Here is a 12,585-nt window from a genome sequence, read left to right on the forward strand (position 1 = left end):
TGGAAGATCTGGGTTTATATGTTATATCATGTATTTTTTTCTTATATTAGTGGAGACCCCTTTTTCTGATTATTGTAAGAAAATTAATTAAAAGTTAATACACTTGAAGTGAATTTATTTTAACTAGCGCCTCCTCAAGAGGAAAAAATCCCAAACCTTTGAAACATTAAAATTTGGTCAGCCAGGTTGATTTGAGACGTAGGTTCACAGTTCCCTGAGATAAGTGTTTTGTTTCTACTTGCTGAGATATCTCTCAGTCTGCCATGTAGGAGATATTTATGACATGGAAATGAATCAGCTGTTAGGATAAAAGCAAAAATAACATTAAAATGTAGTTCTTGTTGGGCTAGCTCATTGTCAGGCAATTGAAGACACCATGTGCCAGCCTTCCAAATGAACTCAAAAATGCAGGCAAATTTTCAGAAGATCTTGGCTCCCATTTGGGTACTGAAATACATGGCCAGGTTTTCAAAGTATCGCAGCCGGGGCTATTGAGTGCTGCTGAGCACTTCTTTAGGCTGAAGTCCTTTGAAATTCTAGCCCTATGAGTCTACTCCTGTTAGTGGCAAAACTCAGTGGTACAGGATCAGGTTGTATGTGCCTGAAAACTAAAACATCTTAAGAGCCTTAAAAATGACAGCACTGTCTTTGTGGCACATGAAATAAACTTGTGTTTTTTTGGAATTTTTTGTAAACTGAAGCATTTAGAATGTACTAGTCCTTTTAGCCTTTGCTAATGATAATTATTCTCTCTCTCTTGTTTTGTTCTGACAGCATATAAAGGGAAATCTAAAACTTCATGCCTTTTGTCAGCCTTTTATAGTCAATCTGCATTTCTCATAGTTTATAGATCTCAACATTTAAGCTTCATAGTACCTTGTTGCTTTATAATAAGGGCTTAATCTTGGTCCCATTGAAATCAATAAGATTTCGATGGGTTCAGGACACTGTTGCATGATTTATCACATAAAATCCTATGCTAAGAGGACTTTTGGCCTCATCCTGCAAATCCTAATGTATGTGAATAATGACCACAAGTGCAGCATCAGGCCTAAAGGAAAATAGGATCGCAAGCTTGCTAGTGATTAACTATAATAGAAGAAGTGAAAGTAAACACATTGTTTTTAAATGGATGTTAGTTCATTTGCTAATACTTCTTCGCATCTGTGGCCAGATCCTCAGCTAGTGTAAACTGGCCTAATTCTTTTGATTTTTAATGGTGCCACGCTGATGTACAGCAACTGAAGTTCTGGCCCTTAAAAGTATAAATAGTGATTTATAGAAGATGATAAAAACAGTATCCTTTGAATTATGCATCTAGCCATTCTGAAGGAAAAGGGATTTAGAGCACTAAAGGGTTATCCAAAAGCAGTACATAGCATCAGTTTCAATCAGGCATCCAGACATTGTTATTACATTTTCCTTTAGGTGACTGGCTATTGTAATTTTTCTGTTCATTTAAGTGGGATTTTCTTTTTTTCTTTTTTAACAAAGCCTGGCATTTGCTCTGAACGGTGTTCTTTTTAACTTCAGGTTACGCTAAGATGGAACCACTGTCACATATTATTCTGCCAGTGTATTTCTCCAAAGTTTGTTTAGTCCCTAGGCGAGTAGCATAACATGGGTTCCCTCAGATTTACTTCTGCTGTTTGCAGCCTGTCTTTCAACCCAATATTTCATAACTGGAGAGCACAAATTCTTTTGCCAAGGGCGTTTTTGCTGTCAATCAGTAGTTGCTCTTTCCAGAGTAGCTGCAGATATCCTCAGTGTGTCAGGATGCTACGGATCCAAGTTGTGGAGTACCCTTCGCTCAGCCTGAAGGCTGTGAGCTCAGCACCTCCCAGGAAGCAATTTGCGGTATACAGGATCAGGCTCTGTGTTTGCTGTAACAGGTTGTCTAATATCTGCCAGAAACTATTTTGTAAATACTTTAATTCCCTCTGCATGATTTAGAATGTCGGTAGATTTTGGATGAGTTCACTATAGTTGGCCTGGTTCTGTTCCCGTTTACAATGGTGTAATTATTAATTTCACTAGAGGTGTTCCTGAAATGTGAGGGCAGAAACAAGCCCCGTATATCTGTCTGGGCTGGTAAGACATCTGTATAGCCAGTGATCACTTTTACTAATGAATCCTTGATAGAATGGCGAACCTGTGTCCTTAATATTAAAAATAAACTAAAGTTGTGGCCTGCTGCTTTCAATCCATTTAGGTGTGTATGTTGTACTTCTCTTGTGTGTCCTGATTGAATGCAAATAACAGAAATGTGCTCTATTTAGCCATAACCCAGATTTAAAATACTTGCAGTAGTATTAGTTGGCCATGCCAATTCATAATTCAGCAAAGTTGTTGTTTCAAGACAGCATTTCTTAAGCTTTTGCAGACATCATTAATGTAAATTCTCCAAGTATTATATGGGTGAAATTTACACTACCTCCAAAATGCCTGTTTAAATGAGCTTTGTGCTGAAACCGCTGATAGAATTCTCCACCCCAACCTGCCAGCAGGCCCAGTGTATCACTGCCACTTTAATTCTTATGTGAGAGAGTGGATCCATATAATTGTGAATCTCTTGAGCATGTTGTCAAACAACCCTTACACAATAGCTTAATCAGGGCTAGTGCAGAGTCCCCCACTATGATCCATAGGGAAGGCAGAGATACACCTCCCTCCACGGCGTGAAGTAGCTGCTATGGGGCAGCTCTGCTGCAGCCAAATTTTTTGGCCCAGGCCAGGGGTTTGATATCCTCCTCCCAAACCTGCCACCTGTCCCTTATATACAACCCAAGTGTTCAGACTCTATGAAGGTGAAGTGAATATCATCATGGGATTCTGTCACCTCTGCATAATGGCTTTGAGGTTGAAATTAACGTGATGGCTTTAAAAGAAAACATTTTGCCAGTGTTGTTATATTCCATTCTGATTTGTGTCATATAAAGGGAGAACAAATGGAGCAGCTGTTTGGAGCCAAGGGATGTTTTATGTAAATAAAACTATAAACCCTAGGATATTGACAAGACATTTTTCACCCTAAGTTACCTACGAAGAAGTATTTAGTCAACACCTGTGAAATAATTATAATTTAGAAACCTGCTAGCAGCATTTTAAATTGAAGAATAAAAAAAAGTCTACATTTTTAATGAATTAAATTAAAAATTTCACCAATATGTTCAGGGATCATAATGCTACTTGTATAGTAATGGTAATTCCAGCAATTTGTTTATTGTATGAGATTTATTTATCCTTTTCCCCAAAGTGTTTAAAACTAAACTTCCACTTCCTGTGTAAAGTGGGACAAGCAATTAATTTTCTCGTTCTTCTGAATATTATGCCAAACCTTATCTGTAATTCTACTTAACTGTAGACATTAGGTAGAATTACAGATAGTATTCGGACATTGTAGATGTGTCAAGTCCTAGCCATATGGGATATACGTACAAATATATAGCCCTGATGCATGTAATTTTAAGTACCAAAGCAAGATTTCACTATATGCTTAAAGTTAAGCACAGGCTGAAGCATCTTTCATGATCCCTGGAAAAGATCTGTGGCTTTATGTGTCACTAAAATCCCAGAAAGCTATGGGAGACTACACCTTCCAATGCCAGCAGTGCCCCTCTGCCATGTACATTGGCCAAACCAGACAGTCTCTACATAAAAGAATAAATTGACACAAATCAGACGTCAAGAATTATAACATTCAAAAACCAGTCGGAGAGCATTTCAATCTCCCTGGTCACTCGATTACATACCTAAAAGTCGCAGTATTGCAACAAAAAACATCAAAAACAGACTCCAACGAGAGACTGCTGAATTGGAATTAATTTGCAAACTGGACACCATTAACTTAGGCTTGAATAAAGACTGGGAGTGGATGGGTCATTACACAAAGTAAAACTATTTCCCCTTGCTTATATCCCCCATCCCCCCCGCACTGTTACTCACACCTTCTTGTCAACTGTTGGAAATGGGCCATCCTGATCATCGCTACAAAAGGGTTTTTTTGCCTGCTGATAATACCTCACCTTAATTGATCACTCTCGTTATAGTGTGTATGGCAACACCCATTTTTTCATGTTCTCTTTGTGTATATGTATATCTTCCTACTGTATTTTCCACTGCAAGCATCCGATGAAGTGAGTTTTAGCCCATGAAAGCTTATCCTTCATGAAAACTGGCGCTCTCACTGCTTACTGTAGCCAGGGCCGGATTTCCAATTAGACACAGCAGGCACATGCCTAGGAGCCCGGCATTCTAGGGGCACCTAAAAGTTAAAAGTAGCTTAAAAGTTTAAAAGTTAATACAGTAGAACCTCAGAGTTACGAACATCTCGGGAATGGAGGTTGTCCGTAACTCTGAAATATTCCGTAACTCTGAAGAAGAGTTCAGCCATGTGGGGGGATCGTGTTGCAATTGCAGGGTGTGAGGGGCCAGGCTGTGGTTGGGGGGGAAGTTGGGGCTTCTGATTCTCAGGGTGCCAAAGCTTTGGGCTGGGGGCTCAGGGCTTCTGTCCCATGGGAACACTTGGGCTCAGCACTTTAAACCTGGGAGAGTGCCGCTGGGGTTCCCCATAGCTCTGCTCCCTGCTTCAGTGGGGAGGGGGACCCAAGGGCTTGAGGCTTTAGCTACCGGGAGAGCGCTGGGGCTGAAACTGGCTCTCCCCCTGTAGCTAAAACCCCAAGCCCCGGCGCGCGCGCACACACACACGCACATGTGCACACACACACACACACACACACACGCACACCCTCTCTCCTGGGGCTGAAGGCGGGAACAGAGCTGTAGGGCTGAATCCCCAAGCCCCAGAGCTCCCTTGTGGGCTGAAATTGGGAGGGGATCCATGGCTGATGCCCAGAGCCCCAGCGCTCCCCCTGTCTAAAGCCCTGAGCCCCGAAGCCCGCAGCTACAGCCTCAACCGCCCATGGCTGAAGCTTTAGCCCCAAGGCAGTACAGTATTTGCTTTGCATGTGTATGTCTGCACATGCTGCTGTCTGATTGAGGACTTACCGTTCCACAGGGTGTCTGGTTGACATGTAAATCTGTACCTCTGGTGTTCATATCTTTGAGGTTCTACTGTATTTAAATTATTGTTTATATATATTTTTGTTTAATTTTTTATGGAAAACACGAAGGTCATTTGTAAGCATGGGGGGGGTGGGGGTGGCGCACTGAGGATGCTGTGCTTAGATGTGTGTAAAGTATAAATCCAGCCCTGACTGTAGCCCCAGGGCTTCTTCAGTGGTAGCCATAACAAGATGGGGATGTGTGGGAGGGAAGAGAAGGATGTCAACTGCCTGGTGTGAGAAAGGGTTTGAATATTGCTGGGGGGGCTCTCTGATACTTCTAGTTCAAACACCATTAGGTGGAGTGTTGGGGAAACCTTAATCCCCATTTGGTAGCACTGTCTCCACTTCCTGGATGGAAATTCCACTTTGGGGTTGTCAGTCATAACTGGTGTTGGGCCATCCTGCCCATTCAGTCCCACTATCACTGACTGTCTCTCAAGTTGGGATGAACCAGCACAAGCACACACACACTCTTGCCTCCTAATCTTGCATATGGTAGCACATCACCTTTCAGGACCAAGTTGTTATACTGTATTTGATAGCTAGGTAATGCAGTCACATTACTCTGCCCTTGTATAAGGCAAGGTGGGTTGGGTGACCAAGTAGATATTATGTGACCACCTCAGATACTACATGGCCTCACTGTCATCCATTTGGATATGCTCCAGCGTCTATGACTGTCAAGTTTGGTGGTGCCATGTAATTGTTGTGGAATACTTACAGTGAACGGTGCTAAGGCCAGGATTAAAATTCAGTCCTATCCCAAATTTACAAAAAGCATGGTGTTAAAAATATGCACTAGCTTCAACTGTGGAAAGATTGGTAAAGAGATACTTAATATAAATAGGCCCACTCTGGTGACATAATATTAACTATGTATATATCCAGGTAGACAATGTTGTCAGAAATGTGAAATTGTATAATGTGCTAAACACACTACTTGATTACCAAAAAAAATCTAGTGCTCAAGTTACAGTGCAAGAATCATTGAAGCATTCTGCAGCCATGTCACCTAGGGCAGGGATTTCATTAGCTCTTAGAAGTTGAGCAGGATTGGTCCTGGTCAGTACTTGGGTGGAGACCAAGAAAAAGAACAGTGCCTGAGGGAGTGATATTTCTGTAAATGGCCCTTTTCCGTGCAAGTCAGTTTTGTTTTAGTGTTTCAGCATGGTGTTAGGGTGAACTGTTTTTTAGACACCCATTTTGAATGAGATATAAAATTAAGATCCTGGCTCTGTTGGTCATCCAAAAATCTCATGGCACTTTTCATGAGCAGACAAGGTCTACCCTTGAGTCCTGAGTATATTCCAGTTTGGGTAATGATGTTGCACCTGCTTAAATTATTTATCCCCTGCATCTATGTCACTTAAACTTCAGGTGATTTTCTGCCTTTCTTGCATGAAGTCTCTAAAAGAGAATACAGGCCTATAGCTTTTGGATAATTTAAATAGTGTCTATGAAAAATAATAATATAACAGTTAAAATGATAGATAATAATAGAATTGTATTATATTATATTTTTGTTTAGTACCAGAAGTTGGGATTCAGTTTGGCTTTTAGGATTAGAACATTGCCTGGAAGGACTCTTGAGAGACCAGTAGTCTCATTGACATCATTTCTCTAGCACTCAAAGAGAAGCTTCTTCAAGAAGATGGTTTACAAATCATTTTGTCCCACAATTATGAAGAAGAAATTGGTACCAGAATTAACACACAATGTTCCTGTAGTCTTTGGCAAGACATAGTCAGCCATGTACCATATCTGTTTCTGTAAAATCAATTATGTGGGTATTTTGGGTCATTATTGCTGGGAAAGTAACATCATTCCATCTGGAAGAGAAGATTATGGGTTTAGATCTCATTGTAGGAGGTGGGATTTTGCTCATTGCTGATGAAGCAGTACATCAGTGGTGGAAAAGTTATGGGCTGTTTTACATATGTGAAATTAAATGGAGATTATCTATTGCTGGTATTGACCCAGGTGCACATTATAGATCTCTCGACACTATTCAAAAAGGGTATGGAAGAGTCCATTGTGCTCAACAACACACTTTCTCTGGATAGTAAAAGGTGCTGTCATAAGTAGTTATTATAGTAGGTAGGGTGATGGTGAGTGCCTCTTTTTATATTCACATAATCATTCCAGCACAGCTACTATAATTCATTTCTCATTTGAGATAGATAATATAAAAAGCACTATAAAAATCTAATTCCAAGTAATACAATCTTGGCTGCAAGATTGTCTAATTGGTCCATTTCCAAAAGAAACAGACAAGTTAAATTCAGGAGAGACCATCTTTTGGTGGTTAAAGCTGTAAATCAGCCGTACTCCATTACAGATCTCTCTGCCAAAAGTTGTGGGGAGAAACACACTAATCCTAACATTCTAACAAGATTCTGTCTGCCAGTGACAAGAAAACTTGAGCAGTCAGTCCCCTTCATCTAAAGATATACTACTAACTAAAGCAACCAGGATTTCCCATCAGAAATGCAAAATACATCAGTGCTAAACTTTGTGAAATCTTAACTATTGACTATATAGAGCAGTGGCTCTCAACCTCTCCAAACTATTGTACCCCTTTCCGGAGTCTGATTTGTCTTGCGTACCCCCAAGTTACATCTCCCTTGAAATACAAAAATACAAAAGTGTCATGGCACGCTATTACTGAAATTTTTTTTACTTTCTCACTTTTACCATGTAATGATAAAATAAATCAATTAGAATGTAAATATTGTACTTACATTTCAGAGTATAGTATATAGAACAGTATAAACAAGTTGTATGAAATTTTAGTGTGTACTGACTTTGCTAGGCCTTTTTATGAAGCTTGTTGTAAAACTAAGTAAATATCTAGAGCCATGTCTACACTATGAAAGTACTCCGATTTTACAGAAGTCGATTTTTGGGAACAGATTGTATAAAGTCGAGTACATGCGTCCACACTAAGCACATTAATTCGGTCCACAGTGTGTGCGTCCACAGTACCGTGGCAAGCATCGATATTCCAAGTGGTGCACTGTGGGTAGCTATCTGACAGTTCCCACAGTCCCCGCTGCCCATTGGAATTCTGGGCTGAGCTCCCAGTGCCTGATGGGGCCAAAAATTTGTCGCAGTTGGTTGTGGGTAAATGTCATCAGTCGACCCTCCCTCCTTCCATGAAAGCAACAGCAGACAATCATCTCGCGCCCTTTTCCCTGGATTGCCTGAGCAGATGCCATAGCACGGCAAGCATGGAGCCCGTTCAGCTCACCACAGCAGTTATGACCATTGTAAACACGCATTATCATGCAGTTTATGCAGAACCAGCACTTGAAAACCAGACAAGGAGGCGATGGCAGCACAGTGATGAGGACATGAGCACAGATTTCTCTAAAACCGCGGTCCCCAGCAATTTGGAGATCATGGTGTTACTGGGGCAGGCTCATGCCATGGAACACCAATTCTGGGACTGGGAAACAAGCACAGAGTGATGGGACCGCATAATGTTGCAGGTTTGGGATGATTCCCAGTGGCTTCAAAACTTTTGCCTGTGTCAGGGCACTTTCATGGAACTTTGTCACTTGCTTTCCCCTGCCCTGAAGCGCAAGAATGCCAAGATGAGAGCAGCCCTCACAGTTCACAAATGATAGCAATAGCCCTGTGGAAGCTTGCAATGCCTGATTGCTACTGGTCAGTCGGAAATCAATTTGGAGTGGGCAAATCTATTGTGGGAGCTGCTGTGATCCAAGTAGCCAATGCAATCACTGACCTTCTGCTAACAAGGGTAGTGACTCTGGGAAATGTGCAGGTCATAGTGGATGGCTTTGCTGCAATGGGGTTCCCTAACTGTGGTGGGGCGATAGATGGAAAGCATATCCCTGTTTTGGCACCGGACCACCTTGCCAACCAGTAAGTAAACCGCAAGGGGTACTTCTCAATGGTGCTGCAACCACTGGTGGATCACAAGGGACATTTCACCAACATCAATGTGGGATGGCCAGGAAAGGTTCATGATGCTCGCGTCTTCAGCAACTCTGGTCTGTTTAAACAGCTGCAGGAAGGGATTTACTTCCCAGACCAGAAAATAACTATTGGGACTGTTGAAATGCCTATAGTTATCCTTGGGGACCCAGCCTACCCTTTAATGCCCTGGCTCATGAAGCTGTACACAGGCAGCCTGGACAGTAGTAAGGAGCTGTTCAACTATGGGCTGAGCAAGTACAGAATGGTGGTAGAGTGTGCATTTGGATGTTTAAAGGGTCACTGGCGCAGTTTACTGACTCGCTCAGACCTCAGCGAAACCAATATTCCCATTGTTATTACTGCTTGCTGTGCTCTCCACAATCTCTGTGAGAGTAAGGGGGAGATGTTTATGGCTCGGTGGGAGGTTGAGGCAAATCACCTGGCTGCTTAATACGCGCATCCAGACACCAGGTAGGTTAGAAGAGCACAGCAGGAAGCGGTGCGCATCAGAGAAGCTTTGAAAAACAGTTTCATGACTGGCCAGGGTACTGTGTGACACTTCTGTTTGTTTCTCCTTGATGAAAATCCACCCCCTTGGTTGCCTCTAAATTGCCTGTAAGCCACCCACCCTCCTCCCTTCAATCACAGCTTGCTTGCAAAGGAAATAAAGTCACTATTGTTTTAAAAACATGTATTCTTTATTAATTGATTATAAAAATAGGGAGATAACTCACAAGGTAGCTTGGGTGGGGTATGGGAGGAGGGAAGGAAAAGGCCACTTTAAAACTTGTTGAATGCCAGCCTTCTGTTGCTTGGGCTGTCCACTGGGGTGGAATGATTGGGTGCCCGGAGCCTTCCCCCCTGCCGTTCTTGGGCGTCTGGGTGAGGAGGCTATGGAACTTGGGGAGGGCGGTTAAACAGGGGCTGCAGCGGCAGTCTGTGATCCTGCTGCCATTCATGAACCTCCACCAGATGCTGGAGCATGTCCGTTTGATCCCTCAGTAGCCCCAGCGTTGCCTCATGCCTTCTCTGATCTTCCTGCCACTACCTCTCCTCACGTTCATCTGCCACTTTCCTGTACTCTGCTGTTGTGTCCCTCCACACATTCTGCTGAGCTCTGTCAGTGCTGGATGACTGCATGAGCTCAGAGAACATTTCATCACGCGTGTGTTTTTTTTCGCCGCCTTATCTGAGATCGCCTTTGGGACGGAGGAGGGAGGCTTGAAACATTTGCAGCTGCTGGAGGAAAAAAAGGGAGTGAAGTATGTAAAAAGATACATTTTACAGAACAATGGCTATACTCTTTCACGGTGAACAACACTATTCATATTACATAGCACATGTGATTTTGGTACAAGGTCGCATTTTGCATCTTATATTGAGTGCCTGCGGCTTTGGTGTTAGAAATCACACTTGCAGTGCCAGGCAACAGAATTCGGCTTGCAGGCGGCGATGGTATGCCATAGTCTTTCGGCTTCTGCAACCTTCATAACAGCAGCGCCCTCCTCTCCCATATCAAGCAAAGCACGTTGTGTTGGCCTTTAGTGCTGTGGTTTTCCTGTAAACGTGCAGCAGCAGAAACCAAACTAACCCCCCCACCGATCCAATTCTCTGGGATGATCACTTTACCCCTCACCCCACCGTGTGGCTGGTATCAGGGAAGATCCCTGCTAGCTAAACGCGAACAGCTCAGTGCCAATGCCCTCCCCCCACCCCATAGCTAACTGTGGGGAGGATTTCTTTTCAGCCACAGGCAAACAGCCCAGTAGGAACAGTCACCTCTGAATGTCCTCTTAATTAAATTCCCCTGTTTCAACGAGGTTACCATGAATGATATCACTCTCCTGAGGATAATACAGAGAGATAAAGAATGGATGTTGCTTGAATGCCAGCAAACACCTGGACCATACAATGCCAGGCTTTGTCATGGAATGATACCAGATTACTTGCTACTAGCATGGCGTGGTAAAGTGTCCCACCATGGAGGATGGAATAAGGCTGCTCTCCCCAGAAACCTTCTGCAAAGGTTTTTAGAGTACCTCCAGGAGAGCTTCATGGAGATGTCCCTGGAGGATTTCTGCTCCATCCCCAGACACGTTAACAGACTTTTCCAGTAGCTGTACTGGCCATGAATGCATCCCATGAATGCATCCTCAGGGCTACTTAATCGTTAAAAAATGCTTGCTTTTATAACCGATATTATATTTTAAAAAGGTACACTCACCAGAGGTCCCTTCTCCGGCTTCATTGGCTTGGGAGGGTATTTCGGTCAGGGTGATAAAAAGATCCTGGCTGTTGGGGAGAACGGTGTGCTGTGTGCTCTCCTCAAGCTCGTCCTTCTCCTCCTCATCTTCCCCGTCTGCAAAATCCTCAGTCATGGCGGAGAGTACCCCATCATCGGAGTCCACGGACAGGGGTGGGGTAGTGGTGGCGCCCTCCCCAGAATTGCATGCAGCTCAGCGTAGAAGCGGCATGTCTGGGGCTCTGTCCCAGAGCCTCCGTTTGATTCTTTGGTTTTCTGAGCTTGTCTGAGCTCCTTAAGTTTCACGCGGCACTGTGTTATGTCCCTGCTGTAGTCTCTGTCCCTCATGGCCTTGGAGATTTTTTGAAATGTTTTGGCATTCGTCTTTTGGAACGTAGTTCTGATAGCATGGATTCCTCTCCCCATACAGCTGTCAGATCCAGTACCTCCCATTCGGTCCATGCTGGAGCTCTTTTTCAATTCTGGGACTGCATGGTCACCTATGCTGATGAGCTTGCCTGGCCAAACAGGAAATGAGATTCAAATGTGCCGGGGCTTTTCCTGTACACCTGGCCAGTACATCTGAGTTCAGAGTGCTGTCCAGAGCAGTCACAATGGTGCACTGTGGGATAGCTCCCAGATGCCAATACCTTCGAATTGCATCCACACTAACCCTAATTCAAAATGGTGATGTTGATTTCAGTGCTAATCCCCTCATTGGGGAGGAGTACAGAAATCAGTTTTAAGAGCCCTTTATGTTGAAAAAAATGGCTTCGTTGTGTGGACGGGTGCAGGGTTAATTCGATTTAATGTTGCTAAATCCAACATAAACTCATAGTGTAGACCAGGCCTAGATGAGTTGATGTGCCCCCTGGAAGACCTCTGTGTATCTCTGGGGATACAAATACCCCTAGAGAACCACTGATATAGAGAATAGAGTTGGTATTTACATTGCACAGTCTTAACATTAATGAGAACACAGAGTTCTTAATATTTTAAGGTGCAGGGATCAGTACAGAAGGAGCTCATGAGCTTATTACATACTGATGCTTTGACGTCAGGAATTTCAGATGGACATAATTCTCTCTGAAGCAGGTAGAGTTAAAGAGGACTAAACCAGTGTGTTGAAGAGAATGGATTATTTTGCATCATCAGAAATGCTAACAGGGTTTCTTTGCAATTATAAATAGCATATGCTGTCCATGATCCTCAAAATACAGTGATGCATCTTTTATACATTCTTGTTTTAATTTCATGGTAGCAAAAAAAAATAACATTTGTCCCTGCTTAGTGCAGTGTACATTAGTGGGAAAACATCAACATAAATATTTAAGT

At 42.9% G+C, this 12,585-nt stretch overlaps 1 protein-coding gene across 50 annotated transcripts in view; it reads left to right on the forward strand.

Annotated features, from left to right (window-relative positions):
- DOCK10 (dedicator of cytokinesis 10) overlaps positions 1-12,585 on the forward strand; it is a 237,444-nt gene that overhangs the window by 71,818 nt on the left and 153,041 nt on the right. The gene's annotated exons all lie outside the window — the stretch shown is intronic.

Source organism: Dermochelys coriacea, chromosome 9 (genome assembly GCF_009764565.3).
Source record: "Dermochelys coriacea isolate rDerCor1 chromosome 9, rDerCor1.pri.v4, whole genome shotgun sequence".
NCBI lineage: Eukaryota > Metazoa > Chordata > Testudines > Dermochelyidae > Dermochelys > Dermochelys coriacea.